We start from the raw sequence: 21,998 nt of genomic DNA, 5'->3' as shown, positions 1-21,998 counted from the left end.
TTACAGGTTTCTATTCTGATTTCCAATCTAGTACTGAAATCAGTGAAGGTCAGTTTCCTTCTTGATTTGACAACCTTTGCAGAATTACTGTAGAATTAATGATTGGCAACTATAAACAAAAAGGAAATAAATACATAGAGGAGTTGTGTTGACACACTGTAGTATGTAAAACTATTGATGTAGCGTGAAAGATAGATTTCACTCAAGTCAATGGGAATTTTGTTACTGGGTTCCACATTGCCAACATTTCAGTGTCAGTACACAGAGTTTGGCTATTTTTACCTTGAATTAGTGTACAGTTCATCTGCTTTCCTGCCCTTACTCACTCATTTTCCTCTCTTCCTACTCTTCCTCCCTCCTTACCTCTCGTTGGTTCCTGTTCTGTATCTGCTGCATCTGCCAGGCAGTTAAATTTTAAAATAGCTTCTTCCCTTTGAAGTGCTAATGCCGACACTGCTATTTCTATAGCAAGTAACATCAACGACTGTTGTGGTTTGCTTTTACTCTTTATGTATTTGCGTGTGCATATGTATGTGTGTTTTTAACAGCAATAAAATAGAAAAACAAATAAATAAATAAATAAAAACTCCTAATTAAGTTTTCTAAATAAAAGTTAAATCCCCGCTGCTCCAGCTCAGGCTGTGATCTTGTCAGATCTCACAAACTAAGCAGGTCAAACTTGGAGAGTAATTAGACAGGAGACCTCTGAGGAAAACCCAGGTGCTGTATGTGGTGGCACTGAAGATTCAATAGCTGCCACTGTTCCTTTTCAGTAAGTGTTAAAACATTGCTTATGTTGTTCTTTCTTCATTCAGTCCATCAGTGGCTATTAAACACGGTAAATCAGTATGTAACCCCTGTTACTGAAAATCTTAATACTGCTTATTGCCAGAAGGTAGAAGGATGCTCTTGGACAAAGGACCTCTTTGTACATGCTCTCTTTTTGTAGTCTTCTCCAACCATCTGCTAGTGTCCTAGATAGGAAAATAGATGAGCTATACATTGGAGACAGAATACTGGACTTTCGATCAGATCCAGCATGGTATTCAGATGTTTTTTAACAGCCTGAATTGTTTTGTGTGTTAAGCACTTAAGAAATTACTGTTTTCTTCTTCGTGATGTTTTTTTTTCTGCTGTTGAATAAAATACATATGTGCATGTTTATTTTAAACATCTATATTTACCATATTTACAGTAATCATCATCTGCCCTAGTGTGGCCTTTACACAATATCATGTACAGTTATGTAGCAAAATAAAAATAAAAAATCATTCCATACTTGGGTGTTAACCTTAAAGAGCTTAGGAGTCCTTGCAAATCTCCTGTGAGATTTAGAAAGCTCAGAGATGTCCATTTTAAATATTTATGTTTCATTCTTTCACACTGCGTATGTTTCATTCATGAATGCGTTGCATCTTCCATGTAAGTCATTTCATTTATTTCCAGGTATAGGAAAAAAAAAAAAAAAAGCACTGATTAATAACAAAGTCACCAGTTATATGTGCACTAGGGAAATCATTTCTGCTATATAGATTAACCTCAGGATTTGCTTTAGAAAAGATAATCTGAGAAAACAGTTTACTGCTCTGTATAAATCAGGAATGTGTGAGTGTGCTTCAGTGGGTTGAACAGTGGGACAAAGTGGGCGTGTCCTCTTGCAAGGCTATTTCTTTGAGTTGATTCTGTTTGTTTACAAGAAACGATAAAATTCTATTTCCTGGAACAAAGCAATAGAATATTCCTTCACCAGTTGCTCTACGCCACAGACAGTCAGCCCACTGCCCCAAAGGCTCTGTCCTTCTCTAAACTTTTTTCAGGGCTCCAGGGGCAAATTCAAAACATACCTGGCTACATTCTCTCCCTCTTTTTTTCCTAGACTTCCTAGAGAGGGGGGTGTAGGTGTGCTGAGGAGGTTCTAAGCGCCTAAATCTTCACAAAAAAAAAAAAAAGTCGTTAATTCCCAACTTTTTCCTATGTGTAGGAATGTCTTTGATTTAGCTACTCTTTGTGGTCTTTGAAAGATAGCTAGATATACCAGTTTCAACTCCCAAAGTATAAATTATTCCTACGAACACCTTAAAGAAAGGTGTTACTTTGAAAATGGGAGGTGGGAATTGCATAAGTCAATTAATAACAGTATATATTTTTATATACAAGATTTATCACTTTAATAACAGTATGCGTATTTATATCTGAGATTTATCGCTATCTGTCACACAGCTTTTTATTGTGCCCAAAGGCTGGTCAAAGGGGGGGAGGAAGGGGTGGAGAATATTCCCACTAGATGGAGGAACTATTAATAGAGATTGATCTTTCTTCAGTGCAGTCCTGTTTCTAAAAAGTGACATAAAAAAATCCCATTTCCAGAAATTATACATATGGAGAAAGCTTCATTTTTCAGAGATCCAACCCATATCAGTCTTCACCAGCAGTCCAAAACTTATTCAAGTTTTCTCCAAGGTACCTGTTCTTTGGCTTTAATTTGACATTAGCTCCTTTTTTATATATTGGCTGTGTCTGCATGTTTATGTCCTCCATATTTAGCCCCTATTTGTTTCACTTGTATTTATTTCCATCTTAAAAGAGCAAAACCACTCCACCCACCTCATTCACATTCTGAGCTGGCTTTTCCAAGCTTTTGTTTTTACATAGATGTGTAATTGTGTTTGGGGTTTAGAGACTATGGTCATTCCAGCTACTTGTTTCTGCAAAGGAGCATAATGACTTCTTACATCTATCTTAAATGAAGAGGGACAGCTATACCCAAGAGCTGCAGTGAGGTTTATCTGACCTATAATTTTACAGCATTATAAACCACATTTCAGCTGAAACTTCAGGACCAGCAAACCAGTAAAGGTCTTGGTTCAGCATTATGATGTAGTGAGTTTTCCTTCTGGTGGTGTCACATCTGTTGCGCCAGAAGCAAGAAATGCATCGAGATTTTGAAGGGCATCTGCAATGCTGTCTTTGGCCAAGGAGGATGTTCAGAGTAGGTGTACTATATGCACCAGCCCCGTGTGCAACTTACCCTGGCTGTGTAGTTTTGGAATGTTTTCAGGGTAAGGGAACTACAAAAGCAATTTTAGTTACAGTCTGCTCTGAGTCTGCAGAAGGTAAAACTCAGCTGGACTAGTAATTTGGGGTGTTATTGCCTTTTGGATCATCTTAATCCTTGCTCTGACTGTTCATTCACCCTTCCAAGTTGCTGTCCTTTCTTCTGTTTACTGCATCTGGTGATGCAACCTAGTGCAGTGCAAGGGCCTTATAAGTGAGGATATTTCAAATCAAAGGCAATTTTAAAAATCAGAAATAGAGTATATGGTAAAGTGTTTCAGCTTCAAAAATTAACTACGCTTTCTTGGAATGCCCTCAGTAATCCTTCAGCAATTATAGAATCACCCCACTGTTTTAAAATAAGTTTCAGTTATCTTAGAGAAAACATTGACGTACTCTCAGTAACTTGTGTCTATCACTTTAGTATTCATAAGGATTTCTATCAGTCTTTACAAATTCAGTGAGTAAAAAGTCATTTCATGATAATTAAGAGGTCAGGAATTACAATACTCAATTACTAAATAAACATGGAATCTTTCAAAGGTTGATACTGCAGATGCCAAGCCCCGAGGTTTCATATGATAAAGTCTGTGTAAGTTTTATGTAAATTGAAATTCACATTTGTCTAGATAATTTCACTTTGTTATAAAGCTGCAAAGAAAATGTCTTTGCAGAACAAGGAAATGTTGAGTCAAATTCACTCCAAATGAACTCTAGCGACTTGAGTACAGAAAGATAGATTTTCCCCATTATTTGTCAAATGTTTAATTCACTTTAAAATTATTTGAAAATCAAGGCAAAAGATACCCTTTATGACTTGAGTTTTAGTCTGTGCTTCAGACTGAAATAAACACCCAGTCATGGCTCAACTGAAATCACAGTTTCTGTGTAGTGGCCAGAATTAGTCATAAATCAGACTGACTTTATGAACCTTAGTGGATGAATAATGGTGACCAGAATTTGAGTATTGAGTCTTGAATCAAGCAAATGTCATATGGCCTTCAGGACAGGGATATTTCAGATAGCTGTACTATTATAATTTGCTTTAATTTTACCAAATCAGGATTAATTCTGTCTTCCTTCAATATAATTAATTTTCCAGAAGAAATCTAGAAAACTTCTGATGTTTATATTTTCATATTAACTACTTTATTTAGGGATTTCATGTCAAATACAGTGAATCCTCAGAGAAAATTCAGTGAGTGAAATCCTAGCCCTGTTGAAGAAAAATAGCATAATTTCTTTGAGTTTTATGTGATCAAGATTTAGACTAAAATCTTTGGCAGAGATGTGCCAAGAAGAAATGTCTGGATGTGGCAGCACTGAAACTCAGAGTGATCTGTAATGTTAACACAGATATAACTTGAAACATTTCCAATGATTCTGTGTCCAGATAAGTTCAGGTGCTGCAGTTGGAACTATGCATCCAGATGTAATAAATCTGTCCCTCTTATAATACCAGCAAGGCATCAGGAAGGATGTTAATCATCATATTAGAATTATAAAGTTGTACTTCAATAAATAAAAACAATAGAACAGATCCAGTGTTTGACATTTTGAATACTTTTTTTAGGTACATAGCTACTCAGAAGTCATCAAGATGACTCATGAATGAAATTGCCCATGCAATGGAGTTCTGTGATAAGGAATCTGGAGAATTTCCAAAAATACTTAGAACAGGTGGAAAGCACTAAAAATATGTCCTTTCTCTTTCCAAATTAGCCATGTGGATTTTATTTTGAGTCATGGTCTTAAGCTATTTGCAAATAGGAGATTCTAGCACAGCAGAGACACTGGACTTTCTCACCTTGCTAGCCATACATGTTCTTCATCTATAGCCTTTCAGTATCTCTATACTCTACCTTTATCCCTGTCTCTCAAACATATGACAATCCATCCACTACCTCATTAAACACCTATGCTTTTTCCAGAGTTTAATGCTAGATGCCCAGAAGAAGACATCTCCATATGGACAATTACTTAAATGGAATATATGAAAACTAGCACAAAAAAATTGAGATGGATAAGGAGCTGCACAAGAAAGACAGCTTGTGTTGAAAAGAAAACAACTGCATAACATGGAACTTCATAGAATCAGTCTTATTATTTCAGTATCCCTTAATAGTTTCACTAGTAATCTTAGGGAAAAAAAAATGAAATTTACTGTTGATTCCCAACTTGCCAATAGCACATATGTGATATTGGACCCAAGAAATGGTGTTACATTATAGTATAACAAACATCACTATGAACTAGAGTCTAACAAAAATGTTTGGTATGATTTGGTAGTTTGTGAATCTGAAGTCAAACAGCATGACAAAAAAATGTCGTTAGTGCTGAGCACAGAAAAGCCATAAGCTATCTGCACTGGAAAGTCATGAAAGAAAGTAAGGCCAATACTGTCTGTATCAATGTTTAAATAAAGATGAGACACTTAATGGCTATTTTGCATGTTACTTAGAGTTTAGAAGAATGGCATGTAAAAATCTGTCCATCAGTGTTTAAGGTACACTAAATCAAACTGTAATAGGTTACAGAGGTCATCAGGGATATAGAGAATTCGCTTTATGAAAAGAGATTAGAAGAGGACCTGGTTGAATTACAAAAAACTGTGTTTTATATAAATAAATCAAATGGTGTACAGAAGAGAATATCACTCAAAGATGTGATTGAGAGAGAAAAAAATGAGATGATTTCTAGTCAGAGTAGTGATGTTCAGGAACTGCCTTCAGTTGGAACAGTGAAATGAACTGATTTTAAAATAAACCACTCTATTACAGAAGATGTTAGATAATGTAGTTTGCTGAAAATCAGAGTTTTAGCTTGGTGATTCAAAGTTTTTTTTTTTTTTTTTTTTTTTTACCTTTTTGTGCTAAAACCAATGTAATCGTATGAAAAATTTGATTCTGACAAACTTTATTTTTCCAATAAAAACAGACAGAACAGTTCCATCTAATATTATTTAATGATGTTGGAGCACCAGTACTAAATACAAAGAAGTAATACAGTGACTATAGCTAGAAGCCATCAGAAAACAATAAGGAAAATGAACACAACATGAAAAACAGACATCAGATTTGAAAAAAAAAAAAAATCATCAAAATATTAATCCAGGACACAAGCTTTACAAACTTGTAAAGACACACACTTCAAAATTGGCTTTACCTGGGTTCTTATTCTAAAGGAAGAATGGCTTGCAATACATGGGAACCCTCAGAATTACTTCTATAAGAGTTCAGAAATGCGAAGAAAATGTGAAACATTTGAAAAAGAGGGCAATTAAGTTCTTTGCTTTACAAGAGGCAAACAAATATTATGAAAAAAAGGAAAAGAAAATTGAGCTGTAATTCTGAAGTGTTATTGTGCCAAATGTGTAGTCTAACTGCAATCACTCAAGTATGAAACACAGAGATTTTAGTCCTGCTATAAGTGCAAATTACAATACAACCTCAGCTGTGGAGTAGCAAGTAATTACTCTTTTGTATGCAAGTAACACAAAATCTACAGCATAATGGGAAAGGAAAAATAAAAATAACACGTCATGGAAATGAAAATTTCCCATAAAACGGCTCCACCTTTCCATCATATATTCTGTTCCTTCCTCCTTACACAGCTTTAATCCTCATTGTCTATGATTATCTAAGGACTTGTGACAGTTTGGGGGATCTCTCTATGTACAGCTTATGAATTCTGTTTGATACTCGGTAATCTCTATATATAGCTGTGTCAGGTCGAAAATATTTTGCTTCCACAACAGGTGACAGAAGAAAATTTTGCTCCTGGCACATGATCAATAAAGAATTGGTAATCTCCTACTGAAGTACAGTTCCTTGAAGCATGAAGATGCTACCAGGTAGGCAGACCAGGTTTATAGCTGAGGTGAGGAAGTAGTAAATCGGTGCTAAATCATGTTCTACACAAATTTCATTGCTTGATTAGGGAGCTGCCAAAGAAGAGAGGAGGCTGGAAGAGTGAGTATCTCCTTGGTGCTGTAGACTTAGTACATCTGGTAGTGAGCATCAGAGGCCTGCTGGACTTGGAGGACTTCCACCTGTTTGTGGAATGGAAAAATAAACTCAGAGACATGCAAGGGGGTTCCTGCCTAGAGCGGTACGTTTCTTGTGGCAGTTCTTCGCGTAGCAGCTGTCTGACCCCCTTAAAAGCCGAGCTGTTGCTTTCTTAACCCCCCATTGGAAACAACTCCAAGTCCAGCGCACCCCAAGTTTAAACAACCGGGATGTGAAGGAATCCAGGGCGCCTCTCAGAGCAGCAGTACAGTGAGAAAGCCCCGTGCCCGGATCGGCGCCGGCTTGGGCGAGGAGCCGGTGGCGCCGCTGGCCCGGAGCGAGCCCTCACGCGACTGGCACCGCGCTGCCTGCGGACCCCGGCCCCAGCGCCCTGCGCGCGGGCTGAGGGTATGCGAGCCGCGGCCGTTAAACCCCAACGGCTGCCCGCGCGAGGGGCGCCCCCTGGCCAGCCCCGTCCGGGCGGCGGATATGGGGATGAACCCCTGGAGAAGGGAGGCTGCCGTACGCCCTGCCCTGCCTCCCGCAGCCCCCCGCCTGCCGCCTCCTCCTCCGGCCGGCGGGGCTGATGCATTAATCATGATGCGGCCGCTGTTAATGCGTTCACGCCGAGCGGGCTGTGTCACCGGTTCGCGGCGGAGCGCGAAGGGCTGAGGGCGTGAGGAGAGCTCCGGTGCCGAGCCGCCGCCGCCGCCAGACGCGCGGAGTCGAGGCCGCGGCCGCACCCGCAGCGCTCTCCATGGCTCCGCAGGAGGTAACGAGAGACACCCGCCGTGCTCCTCGTCCCCCCGGCCGTGAGGGAAGGGGCAGGGCCGGGTGGGGTGCGGGGTTGGCGGCGCTGGCCGGGCGCCTTCAACTTGCCGGGCGGCTTCAACTTGCCGGGCGGGGGAGGCAGGATCGCGTGTCTTACCGCGGGGGAGGCTTCGCCTCGCGTCCCTGAGGTTCCCCCCTCCGCCACAAGTCCTGCCCGTGGTTTAAAAATTGCTCTCTTGGCATCACTGTGCGGCAGCCGGGCTCACTTTTACCGCCGCTGACGCTGTCAAAAACGTCGTGGCTTCGGCGGTAACAACGCCGAGCCCCCTCCCTCCGCCAGCCTGCCGGGTCACTCGCTCCGCGTGAGAAATTAACCGCTGGTAATCCATTAGCTTCATCTTCCCCGCTTACGCGAGAGTGATGAAGAGTTGCTAATTAATTTACACACGAGGAAATTATCTCTGAAGGAAGGAAATATACCCCGTTGCACCTGCTCCGTCGAGACTTGTCATCTGGATCTGGAGGAGAGCTGTAAATCATGTAAAGTGTTCGCGGTGAAATCGGCTCCTGAGAGCTGTAGGATTATGTATCCAAATGCTGAATTTATATTTCCCACTAGGAAAAGACTGAAACTCAGGTCAGATATAAACTACATCATTTCATTTAAAACTAAACTGTAGTTATTTGTTGTAATTCTAAAGGGGATTTTTCTTTTCTCCTGATTAAATAGAAAGTACTATCGGAGCACATAATAATGATTTACACGTTATAGCCTGAAATCTCTTGCAGACTTGGAAATGGTTGGCAGTGTAAGGATGATGTTTTAGTTTCACATATGCCCTCTTATTTTTGCTACACATGGAAAGACTGAGAATGACCAGGCTGTTACATTTTACTTTTAGTTTTTTGTCTGTACAAAACCGTATTTTCTGATATACAGAAGGGAGAGAACTTGGACTAGGGAGACCACAGCTTCCATTGAAAAGGCTGACTTTCTCAACTACAGCAACTGAAATCTGTGTGATGACTGCTTTGATTATTTCCATCCTTTGAGGGAACCATTAAAAATGCGATAAGCTGCTTCCACGAATTCTGCTTGCTGCCTCTAAGGCAATACTACAATAGTTCTTGACACTTGTCTGTTAAATGAGCTGAACTGGGGCGAACTACTGTTCAGTAAGATTCTTGTTTTTAGGGATATTTATTCCTGTGTCAGATATTTCTTCATATATTAGAAAATATGGTGTTTGTTTTTTTTTTTTTCAGACTGGTGAGATCATGGTTTCATATTATAAAAATTATTTGATTTCTAATTTCTAATTTAGTTTTATTGCACAAGTGAATTTTGCAATATATGACTAGTTTTGTTGCTGACAAAACTAGTCTGAGGTTTTGTCATTTCAGAACTAAAATATATTGGAGTTAATTACTTTAGTATCCCAACATATTTTTGATAATACTGTAAATGACAAATATTATTGCTATGTTGTTTCAATTATGTAAAAATACTAATTTCTAATTAAAAAGATTGCATGTGTTGTAGTTGGAGACTGTACATTGCATTAAGTCATGTCATCAGAGTGAAGGAATGAAGGAGGTTGTGTTCTTCAACAGTGGTGGCACATGTGATTTGAAAGTTTCATCAGTTGTAGGCTTATTGTAAAAGTGTATGGATGTAAGTGGCAGCAGAGGGCTAAACTAATAAAATATACTAATACTAATCCAGAAGCCTAAGAGGTAGGAAAAAACATATGAGCTAGGCTAACCACTGAATATGCTTACTTTGAAGACCAGGATGTTTGCAGTGGTTGTCCTATCACTGTTCTACAGCTATAGAATAAGGGAGCCAAAAATAAGCACAGGCTGAAAGTAAAAAAGACAGCAAATGTAAAGGAGGCTAGAGAGATGGGGGGAAACATTTTGAAATTTTGACAGTCTGTCAAATTCATTTTCTCCAGTACTTCATGTCATTGCTGAACTAAGTCATATTCACATATATAGCAGTTTATGTCATTTAAGGTGGAATCCTCAGTTTAGTCTACCAATTAAAAAGGATTCTGTTTTTCTGGATTTAATTTACCACAGAAAAAGAGATGATAGAGGTCAAATGGCAGTCAGTAAATGTGGCTTTATCTTTGAACTTGAAACAGGAGAGCAATTTATTTTCTTCTCTGATTCTTCTAACTGAAAATGCTATGGTGAGCAATGGTCCCCGAAGTGGCCAAAGCATACTAAGCAGTAGCCATTTACTGGTCTGAGATAACACTGCAATAGAAATACTTTTTTTCTTTTTAAACAGCATTGTTAGGGTCACAGTGCTTTAACTATGTAGATTACATGTGAATAACAAGGAAATTCTGAAAAAAATAGGGGTTTGACCAACTTCTGTCATAGCTTAAGTTCCCATCCTGTGTAGATTCTGAAGTGAAATTTATGTTTGGCTGCCAGAGTGTGGTTCAAGTTACATCAGAAAAGCATTTGCTTCTTTTCTAATCTACAATGAAAAAAATCATTGGTCAACCAGAAGGACATTGGGAAATGTGTTTACAGCCAAGGCATTTCACTGTGCATACAATAATAACATGATTGTGTTTGATACAATAGATTGCAGGCATGGTGACTTCAGAGAATGATGGACCCGCCTACTTTCTCAATATTTGCAACAGGCTGAGTATATTTTTCTGTGATGAGACCATAATGCTGCATGTTTCTCGATAGACATGGCTTCAAAAGTTGCTGAACGGATCAGAGTTAGCTCAGTGCACCACTGCTTGATGTTCTTAGTGCTATAAAAATAACTACTTGGCAACTGGTCCATATCTGTAGTCATATGAATATACCCTTTCTATTTTCTGTAGCTGTTTTTGATTCACTCTTTGGTGCTTGACATAAGAAAACTTTTGAGTGGTCAATGATTAACATCAAAGCAGTATGCTACATGGGGGATGATTAGATCTATGTCTTAGAATCTTATGTGAGGTTTTCAGATAGCAACGTCATTATAGAAAGGATAGTGCCAGGATTTCAGACTTATATGCATAGAGTATAATCAAATTCCTATTTTGGCTATTTATATAGTAAGCAGAGATCTATTAAACTAGCAAGGATGACAAATATTTAATGAAGACTGAAAGAAGCTGTATCATTTCAGTATGTTTACAATGCACTGCTCTATTTAGTTGCTGATTAAATCTTTCGATCTCAAGGACAGCCTCCAGTCATCTACTTTGATGCAATATTCTATAAAAATGTAAGGTAGTAGGGTGGGGGTTTGAGTCTTAAGACTGTTTTCTCTTAAAGGTGAAAGGTTTGTTTCAGTCCTCTTATAACCCCAATTGAACTTCAGTGGGAATAGTTGGAAGAAAAAACCTGGGAAGGGAGGGGAGCAGAACAGGGAGCAGTTCTTCACCATACTAATTCAGGGCTGAAGAAGAGGCCTTTTCAGTGTTAGGCAACAGCATTATCTAATCTCAGTCATAAACTGACTACAGTCTACCTTAAAGCTAGTTAAGTACTTTGCCCTGTTGCTCTTTCTGGTTAAAAGTTTTGAAACCTCTCTTGTAATATGTAGAATTTTCTTCTAACTTCCAGCCTAAATATACTCTTTGATTCCTGATTTGTAGTGTCTCAGTTTTGTTACTTAAAGGCAATTCCTTCTTTTGTGTATATTCCTCAGTAAATTATAAACATTGATCATGTGTCTTTCATGTGCTAAGATCAAAGAAGCCAGAGCAAATCTGTCAAGTAAAACAAGATACATACAGAGACTAGTAACTTGATTCTCCTGAATTCTGAACATATCTCACCTGCATCCAATGCTGTGTCCCTGAAGTGTCTCCCCTATGTCTTAAATAACAGTTCTAATGCTCTACTTGGTCTACTAAAAATACCATATCAGATACTGGTGAAGATAAAGCTTGTTCTACAGGTATACCTAATTGGATTAGTTTTGCAGTAGAGACGTGAATTCTTTTTTCCTGTAGTTCTGAAATTATAAGATACCCTGCCATCAGAAATTCTGCTATTTGCATTCATGTGGCTTTGAAGACTTGCTAAATGTTTTCCCATTTCTAATATATCTATCCCAAAGGTCCTCCAATGTCCACTGTAGAATAGTGAGAGTCTTGTATCAAGAATACCTCCTCTTTTTATCAAAACACCTCTACTTTTTGCCAAGTTCACAAATGAGCACATGACAAAATCCATCTGAAAAGTGATTTTTAAATAAGTCCATTCATTATTTCACCTGTAGTTGGTTTTATATCTACTTTATTTTTTTGTATTACACCGTTTTCAAATCAATAAATAATTGCTGGGTGATGCCATGTCAAATTATTTGCTGAAATTTGAAGAGATATCCTTTACCTTAATATTTTCTTTTAAGGTTGTTTGCTCCAGCCTGATGTATCTTTTTAAATTATGTTGAAATTATCCTGCTTTTTTTTTTTAATGGTCCTCTTTATAGTTGATATAGTTGGAAAAAAAAAAAACCTATAATGCTTCTTATACATTGAAATCAGGATAACAGTTTCCTAGGCCACTTCCTCCTCTTGTCTTAAGCAGAACATTTTATACTCTTGAGTCTACTCTCCACTCTGATCTAGATTCTTCTTGCAACTCACTGTTTATAAAGTGTAGAACCTTACAGATTTCTGCTGATGATGCTAGGTCCTTTGTAAATTCCCTACCTTGTGCCTGTCCATTAATAATCCACAGAGGAAGCTTAATCTAATACGAAAGCCATTGTATTCTTAGTTGGTAAGAACAGGAACCTGAATGAAACACTTTTTTTTAGTACCTCGTTTAATTTCCTAGGTCAGCTTTGTGTCCCTATTGCTTCTTTCTTTCCCTGTTCCCCACTTACAATTACTGTCCATTTTGTTCTGCTGCTCAGGTGGATGTTCCCCTGAGACTTAACAGTCAAAAAGATAGGGGAGAAATATCCTGGGATTCTTGTGATAACTTGGGCAACCCTTGGCCATGGAATCATTGAATTACCTGTGGAAATTTGCTACAGAATTGGAAAGTAATAATTTAAAGCTTAATTTAAAATTTACTTAGGTTCTATAATTTTTAATAACAGACTGACCTATGTCTACAACGGGTAAACTTGTTGAAATGATACGAAGATATTGTAATTCTCTGAATACAATTTTATGAAGACAGGTAGTTCATATGGCTCGACATAAAGAATATTATGCCTTTCTGCTGGAAGGGCTTTGAAGCCCTTTTCTCATCCAGGTTTCCTAGACCTCAAAAGTGAAGAATCTCTCCATTCTCTTGAATTCTATGTTTTTGCTGAGGTGTCTGTCTTATTTTTGTAGAACTTTCTTGCCTGTTAAAAGCAGGTTCCTATTTTCAGTCCAGTCCTTATTTCTCCCGGTATCAGTGAAACAAGTGACAGTATCAGAACTTTATCAGTGCTGCCCGCTAAGTTTTAAATGGAAATTGTGGAATTGACCAGAATGTTGCTACATGTTCATCTGTAGCCTCCAAAAGCCATTACCCTTTAATACATGTTTAGAAGTTTAGGTTTTCTAATCATTAATGTAAGAATCTAGTCTCCAAATACTGACCAATTTCTATAGCAACCCCCAGCCCCCCCCCCCCCTTGCAGTTAGCCCCCCTTGGCTAAAACTAACATATGGATTAGGAAGTTTTTAAGCCTACAGAATGAAGATAAGCCCTTCATACTTGGGAAAGAGATGTTTCTAACTGATATGTGAAGTAAGTGGAAAAGCTACTAAAATGAAATGTTCTGTAATGGCTTGAATAACTGTAGCTGGAACAAGACTATAGGTACATTGCATTAATTAAGTTAAAGTGTGTTTTTTAAAACAGCTGTATTGTCTAAATGTTTGAGTGTTGTTGTGTTTTTTTTTTTTAATATAAATAGTGATTTGCATCCATATTATTTTGTTTTGACATCACAACTTTAAAAAAAAAAAACTTCAGTAGTGTTGATTTTACTTAATTCCCAAAGTGTAACAAGATCTCAGTGGAAATGCAATGGTGTAGTATTACTTCATGGTGGTGGTGAGGACCTCTGGAGGAGACCCCTGCTCCTCAAAGCAGGCTCACCTACAGCATGATGCTCAGGGCTATGTCCAGTTGCATTTTGAATATCTCCAAGGATGGACACACAGCTTCATTAAGCAATGTGGTTCAGTGTTTGACCACCTTCATATTATTTTTTTGTGTTTGTTTTGTTTGCTTGTTTGTTTGTTTTTGTTTTTCCTAGTGTTCAAATGGAATTTATCTTTCTGAAGCAAGGGTTTTTTAAAGTCGGCTTGCTGCAGGTGGTGGCAAAACCTTGATAAAAATTGCATCTATATTCTACATTTTCTCTTGCTGTGACACACTCATCTGCTTTATCAGCAGAAGAGACACTGGACTACCCTCATTATAAGCAAACTTTAAGGTTTCTAGGGTGATACTCAATGTGCTGTTTAAGCTTGGTCTACAGTCAAACTGTTCCTCAGGAAAACTAATTCAATGTTGCTTGAATAGAGAACATTTTCTGTTGACTTATGAAGTCACTAGTGCATCCACTTCTAGCTAAAACGCTGTATTTTCTTTGTGTGTATATTCACAGAAGAGTGAGGTAGAGGAACCTTTTCATGAAGTGAAGGGTTTCCATTTACAGAATATTGTAAAAGATAATACTTAAAATATTGAAAATGCTTTTTTTCTTTTTTTTTTCTTTTTCTTTTTTTTTTTTTTTTTCCCTGGAAATTAAGATACTGTGTTCTAGGGACACAGTGATGAGCTAACTATGCTTTCAGCTTAAATACCTTGACATTGGTTTCAAGAAGAAATCTAGTTTTCTCAGTTTCATTCTTAATTCACTTCCTGTGGGAACTCCATTTGAAAAATGGAAGAATTTTACTTCTCTGTGTGATAATAAGGCATCTGAGGATGCCTCTAGAATATGGAGAGAAATCGCTTTTGGCTTCTAAGTTGAAGTGGATAGTTAGGGATGAAAAAATTGGTGATGGGCACCTGTGCAGGTTTGCAACTCTTGCCTTTACCTTGATTTCCAAAATCAATAAAATGTATATGCATTATCTGAATTTCAGAAAAGTAATTCCTGTTGTTAGTTGTTGTTTGTTTGATTGATTTTGTTGTTGTTGAAAAGTTTCTGTTAACTCTGAGCATCTGTTTTATTTGGAAAGGCAGAGGAAGTCCTTTTTCCCTGGTGCTATAAAGGATGAAGTTACAGTTACTCGCTAAAATGTTGCATATTACCTACAGAACTACAGAGATTTTTTTTTCATGTTTTCCCCCTGTTACTGTTCTTTAGAGTGTTAAACAATTTTGTATATTACATTTAAGTCTCTGGAAGTAAAGTCTTAACTTTTCATCATCTTAAATAGTGTTCATAGAAAAAGGGAAAAAAGATGCCTAATTAAACATTATATAAACTGCAAACAAAAGACTTTTTTTTTTTTTTTTTTTTCAAAAATCAACCGTAGAAAATGTTTTGTAAGAATGTATTTATTTACAGTGGGATATTAGTGAATACCTGAAACATTTGTAAGTGCAAAAGCAAAATAATGAGGAGGTAGATCGTCTTGATAAATGACAAAATAGAAGTTGGTAGAGATACGGTTTTTCGTAAGTAAGTGAATAAAGGAATCCAAATACTGAGCATAAATTTTTGGTTTCTGGATGTGCAAAACTGGGCTAGTTCTGCCCTTGTCATAATTTAGCATTTACATAGTGCTTACTAGGTATAAAAGTCTATAGGCGTTAATGATCTTCATTACATCCTCTGCAGCAGGTTGGCGGTGTTACTTCTACAAATGACCAGTATTGGGCCAATATATTTTAGAGCTAGAAATCTGATAGCAGTTTCAATTGTGATATAAATTTGTTTGAAGTGTTCACAGAGAGAGCTATATCCCAGAATCCAAATTCAAGTCTTACAACATATGCTTTTATTTTAAAGGAACAAATATACAAGAATTTCATTCTGAGCACTTGAATAAGATCTTGTCTCTTTGATAATGGAATCTAGTCAGATATAGTTTTCCCCAAATTAATCTGTTGACTAGTATACAGAAGAAATTTTAAAGGTTCCTACAGAATAGATCTTTAAGTTACAAACAGTATGTCTGATTTACCTCCCATTTCTGTGGAAGAATGGTCACACATGGAAAGAGGAGGTTTGATTCTCATGCATTCACACTCCTCAGCTGACAAACTTTCCCTCCAGCAATCAGTTGACAGTGATCAGCTTGAGGATTATTTCTGGAAGGAAAAGGTCTACAGCTCTACTTCAACAGTAAGATTAAAAAGTAGCTGTCATCTGTTTTCCCTGGCTTAACTAGTTAAAATAATAGCCATAAAAATGCCATATTACGGAACATTTTATACAGTAGTCAGACCCCATTAACTGAAAGGCAGTCAACCCTTGCAAACAGTGGTTTGTAACACAAAGCACAACAAAATAAATTTTGACCGTAACTTCAGAATTAGCTGTTGGTTTGTTTCTAGATGATATAATTCTTTAAAATAAGCCTTATGCAGATATTATAATAAAATATTTTATCATGTGATCTTGTCATATATAGAAAACATAGGCGATTCTCAGTATAAAAAGCATTTGTATGTTATAACAACCATATTATCAAGTATCTTCCAGACTTGCCTCACATTAATTCCAACATCTCCATGTTTGCCATTGTATCATTTATACAGGAAGGCACTGTCAGGTTGAAGAAGTAAAATCATTTGCAATTGTCAGCTTTTACACTTTCTAGTGATAGATTCCTAAGATGAAGTATGAAAATAAGTATGAAAATAATTAGAAGGTGTCTTTTTATTGTTTTATTATTATTATTTTTTTATTATTATTATTATTTTATCTGCTCACTCAATTTACAGATTCTATTTTATGGCTTTGATTTTGTTCTGTATTTTTTAAACGTTGAGTCTTTCATAGCAGTAGCTGTTCATCACTGACATCCTGACTATGATATTTTTCTGTCCCCTTGTATAGTAGATTAATAAAATATACTCAAAACACATAGATTCTTTTGTGGGTCTAGGGGTTTCTGAGTTCAAAATCTGACATGTGCACTGGAGAATGAAGAAAAAGAAAGGGCATGTTATTTTCATACTCTACTGAATCTTATGTTAGCTCCAAGATTCTGGATCCTAAAGTAAGATCCATTCTTGTGCACTTCAAAAAATCCTGAAAGATTAGACCTCTTTAACAGGTTAGAGAGCTGAATGCTTCTGGTTTTTTTACCCTTTCTTTACCCTCCCCTCAACAAAATTATGGCATTTTAATACATTTATTTAAATATTTTCTGCCTAGCTTTTTTGTTCATTCTTTATCTCCTGTACCCTGATAGCATAAAGTGTCAATGACAGAAAAGAGAAATAAAAAAAATATCTTGTAAATCTTGAAATTTAATCTTGTAATTTCAAAAATGTATCTTGAGAAGAGGACTGTTATGATAATTATGAATGACATTTTAGAAAACAAAACTATGTAAAGAGTTGATTAAAACTAACTAAAGAGTTGTTCCTCAAAGTCAGGTAACCAGGTATTCAGGGAAGAGCAGTATATCTCTTTTCTTCTGAATCCTTGTGCAGTCCTATGCACAGAATATTGTGCTTTAATACTCAGTGGAGTTGTTCTACTTTGCTTCTATAATGTAGCAGCTTCCTTTAATCAAACGGAAGCCGATAGGAATATGCAAGCATCTAACAAAGCTCTGTGTTGCCCACTGGGAGATACTTGAATTTGTGCTAGCTTGCACTAAAAGGAAATGCTGGTAAAGTGTGTTGTTTGTTTTTCTGTAAAAACTCTAATATACAGTGTGAAAAATTTCAACTGAAGAAAATCAGATAATATATATACTGAATAACACCAATCTAGAATACTGCTCAGCCAATCTAAAGTAAAAAGTGCACATTTTAACATGTTATCTCTGTACAAAATGATCATGTTACTTTACATTGTAGATAAAGAAATATGGCCTCTTTATGGTGTTGCTAATTGATATTTTGTGATTGTAAAGTAGTCTAATTTCTGAAATGCAAATAACAATGTTTGCTGTGTTTACATATGTGAGGAAGGAAATAATTGCCTCATTCTTAAATTGCACTTAGCTGTTTTGGTGGACATGATTTTCCATTTATTTATAAAATATTCCTCAATTTAAAAAAAAAAAAAAAAAAGGAAGAATGTTAAGATTGCAGAGTAATCTGTGTAAATCATGAATCTAAAGACACTAATTATCTGTTCATATAGCTTATTATGTATGTGCATTGGTATATTGACACAATCTCTGAATCTCTGGCTGTGCAGTCATGTTCTGTTGGTCTTGTTCCTGTGAAATGTGTTCATTATGTGTAGTTAATAATAACAACAAATACTTCTTTATCATTTCATTTTAGATCATAATGAGAAGAATAAGACTATAATAATATTTATTTTTATAATCTTATTTTTAAACAGATGAAGAAACCATGTACATGGTAAGTTGTTATATAGAAAGCTTTGGCTAAGGCTCAGAATTTTCTGGTTTTGTAGCTATTGAATGAGAGATGTTCAATATGAGTCTTCACTGAATAAGTATGCCTCATGTACAGTTTAAACTACTGCAGTGTGTAAGTGATGTGAGTTTGGTTTTACTGCTTTAAAATGTGCTTACATGAGGAATGAAGGAATTTTAGGTATCAGTGTAGAGCTGGCCAGAAACTATTTCATGGCGCTAAGCTGAAGCACTGCTTCAGCTTAATGTTTCATAGAATCACAGAATCATTGTTTAGGTTGGAAAAGATCTTCATTGAGTCCAGCTGTTAACATGGCCTACTGAGTCCATCAATAAACTATGTACGTTAGTGCTGCACCCACGTGTCTCTTAAATACCTCCACCAATTTCCTGGGCAGCCTGTTCCAATGCTTGAACACCCTGTCTGTACTGGAGATTTATTTTATTTCATAAGAAAAAGTGAATTTTGTGTAACAGAAATACTGTCTTTTGTACTCCTAACCAACTTTAAGGGAGCTACAGAGGCAGTTCTCAGGAATCCCCACTGTAAGGCAGAGCTGTCGCAACTTTCCTGTCATGCTTTTGCATTTTGCTTTAACAAAGAGCTTGGGGAAAACTAAGTGGAATCATTTCTTGTACTACTGAATCTTCAGGATTCTTCAAAACAAGAATTTGTATTCCATTTAGCTAAGTATCCAAGCATAAAATATCTTCATCCTGACCTCTTAATGTCTAACATTCTAATTTTGATGTTGAGTAAATACCTACTTAGCTTTAATGCATTCCTGTTTAATGTGTGTATCACTTGGGATGGCTCTGAAAAGTGAATATTGAATTTTGTAGTCCAGTGTGTAAAGTCATAAGGAAAATTTTGCCTACTTGAAGTGTTATAAATTGGCCCCTTTTTATTTAATGTCAAGGGAATGAATTTAGGAAGGCTCAGTGACATGGGAATGGCTGTAAGTTGTTTTTTCCTGAAATAACTAGATAATTCTTTCTAGGGCCCATTCAGTGTTACTCAGATAACACAGAAGAAGGTCCTACCTACTCCTTGTTGATGATAAGGCTTTTTATCCTTACTTGATACATAGTTACAATACTTATAATGCAGGTTTGTGTTTTTTTTAGAAGACATTTTATTCTGTGTTGAGGAGGAAGGAACATTCAGTGTAATTTAACAGTTTTATTTTCAAGTTACAGTTTCTGCATTTCTTAAACGTTTTAATTTCTTGTTCATTTGACTTTCTTGTCTATTGTTCAGTATATTCAACAGTTTACACGCAGTTGCAGGCTTCATTTTCTGTATTCTGTTTTTTTCAGATTTTTTTTTTTATATCTATGGTTCCCTTGGCACATATTTACACTCTGAGGGGAGGAAGGGGCTTTTCTGTTCTTTTTCAGTTTTCTTTTTATTTTATTTTCCCCATGATTGCTTTCCAGTTCTCTTTTTGCTCTCCACTTGTCATTCTTCACCATCTTCCAGTCTCCCAGATCTGGTTTTATGAGTTCTAAAATGAAACCTCAAACCCTGTTGAGCTGCAGTTTTTGATTAGTACTGCTTGGCATGGAATTTTGTTCCAAAATGTCTTTAGTAGATTATACCAGTCTTTCAAAACTCTACCTGTTCACCTGCATTTTGACAAAATCAACAATTCAGTGCATAGGGTGCTCATATGGTATTTGTATTGCAGTAAATTGGGTAGATTCAGGACTTCATCTTGCCACATTTTGGTTATACATTGCACTGGGTAAGTATATATAAATATTTCACTTATTGCTGAGAAACTTGTCTTTATTATGATTCAGAATAAACTATTCATTCAGAATAGCATCTCTTTTGTGATTTGTGAACAAATTTTTGGCTGACCAGCTTTAGATGTAAACAAACTTTGGATTTGGGACATTTTTGCCACATCTTCAAGTAAAACGTTTTGAAAGTAACTGAGTACCAAAAGATACAGATATGCCTGCATTTCATTTTTTTTCTGAAGAGTTCTTCAGTATATTACCATTCAACTTTTTGTAATAGTTACTGACTATGACAGTGAGTGTATCATTTAGTAGTGCAGCTTATGCGAGCAGAGGATTCAGTCAGGATTTGACACTGGAGTTGTCTCTTACATGCTTTTGAATTCACATCCTCTCCCCCTCTGGAGAATGTCCACATTGTTAGTTCATAGAATATTGTGTAGTAGTGTGTTGGATTTGGATGTTTACATTGAAATTTACACTCTTATTATTTTAAATATTAATGAGATTGAAAATGCAGCAGTAGTGTCCATATTCCACCATGGCAGAAGTGGAATGCACTTCAGATCTTGCTGTCTTTAAGTGCAGTTGCCCTAAAGATAATTTTAATTTTGATCTAGAGTTAGTTAATTAGTACCTGCAAAATGAAATAGTTTCGCAAAATGAAATATTTTCACAAAATGAATAAACAATGAACCTTGTTTTCATGGTTTTCTACAGCATATGAAATTGCATGAGTAAGTATAGTGGAAAGTTTATGTTCTGATCCCTCCAGGCGAAGGTAAAATTGTTCATGGTTTCCTGTTGTCTCCTGAATGTCAGCCTCTGACAGTTAGAGAAGAATGGTGACATTGACATTGCCCAAAAAGCAAGGAGAATTGTGCACTAATACATGCAAAAAACATTGGAGAGGGAAGGCTGTGTCGTGTCAAGTTCCTGTGAACTCATTTGGACAAATGGGCTTGCAGTGAGAGAGCTGGGAATCATCTGATTTGCTGCGATATGCTGCCTGGGGAAAAGACCTGGGAAGTATTTAGATGGAAGTAAAGCTTTCCATTTAGTAGAGTATATTTGAGGAAGTCCCAAGGAAAATAAAGACGTAGAAGTTTGAATATCCAACAGTGCTGCTACCAGCACAAGACAAAAGTTTTCCAAGCAACTTATGGTCTCAGAACAGGCTAGTGACTTTGGATACTCTAAATTTTGTTCTGCCAGATGGTATATTAAAAAAAAGCGTTTTACTTAATTTACTGTTTCTGAAAGTTAAGTTGAGTTTAAATAGACATTCATTTTTTCCAATTCTGGCTTCATGCTTAAAGTATCAATCTTATATATTCATATGATTTAATACATGTTTACAATGCTCTTTTGTAGGATTGCTAGCAAGTAAACAGAATAAATGGCTTTACTGTGATATTGTTTTCCTCTTGTCTTTCAGTGAAGGCAGGTAATAATAGACTTTCTTTACAATAGTAATTGAAACTTTTTTTTTTTTAAATGTCAGATTTCACCTTAACACAACTACTTGCAAATATGACATTAACTCTGCTGGAATCTATGGAGCTGTATGTGGTCGAACTTACAGTTGCTTAAATTGAGCTTGCATTGAGTACTTTTGAGAAGGGTGTTTGTTTAATGTTGGAATCAATTCCATATATTCTAGTAGTAGTCAGAAGAACTTATTTTTTTAAAGGCCATGGCATATCAAATTTTAAAAGGACCTTAGCAGAAGAAAAGTAGCATATAGAAATCTATTTTTTCAGTTTAAAATTGTTTTACAGAGCTGACATATGCAAAACTTTTCATTACTTTCTGATGATGTTTACATTGTAGTATTGAAAGGAAGGCTTCCACGTTTGCAATTTATGCTCAGTTGGGTGAAACAATATAGTCACATTTTATACAA

General features: G+C 36.5%; 1 protein-coding gene across 1 annotated transcript in view; it reads left to right on the top strand.

The window, feature by feature from the left end:
- Nucleotides 1-7,690: 7,690 nt before the first annotated feature.
- Nucleotides 7,691-21,998, top strand: part of LOC118243885 (heparan sulfate glucosamine 3-O-sulfotransferase 1-like) — a 49,167-nt gene continuing 34,859 nt past the window's right edge. The window contains exon 1 of the mRNA XM_035538423.2: nucleotides 7,691-7,833. The gene's annotated coding sequence lies outside the window, so the exon portion shown is untranslated. The remainder of the gene's footprint in view (nucleotides 7,834-21,998) is intronic.

Source organism: Cygnus atratus, chromosome 7 (genome assembly GCF_013377495.2).
Source record: "Cygnus atratus isolate AKBS03 ecotype Queensland, Australia chromosome 7, CAtr_DNAZoo_HiC_assembly, whole genome shotgun sequence".
NCBI lineage: Eukaryota > Metazoa > Chordata > Aves > Anseriformes > Anatidae > Cygnus > Cygnus atratus.
This window is presented reverse-complemented; position numbering and strand designations above follow the sequence as displayed.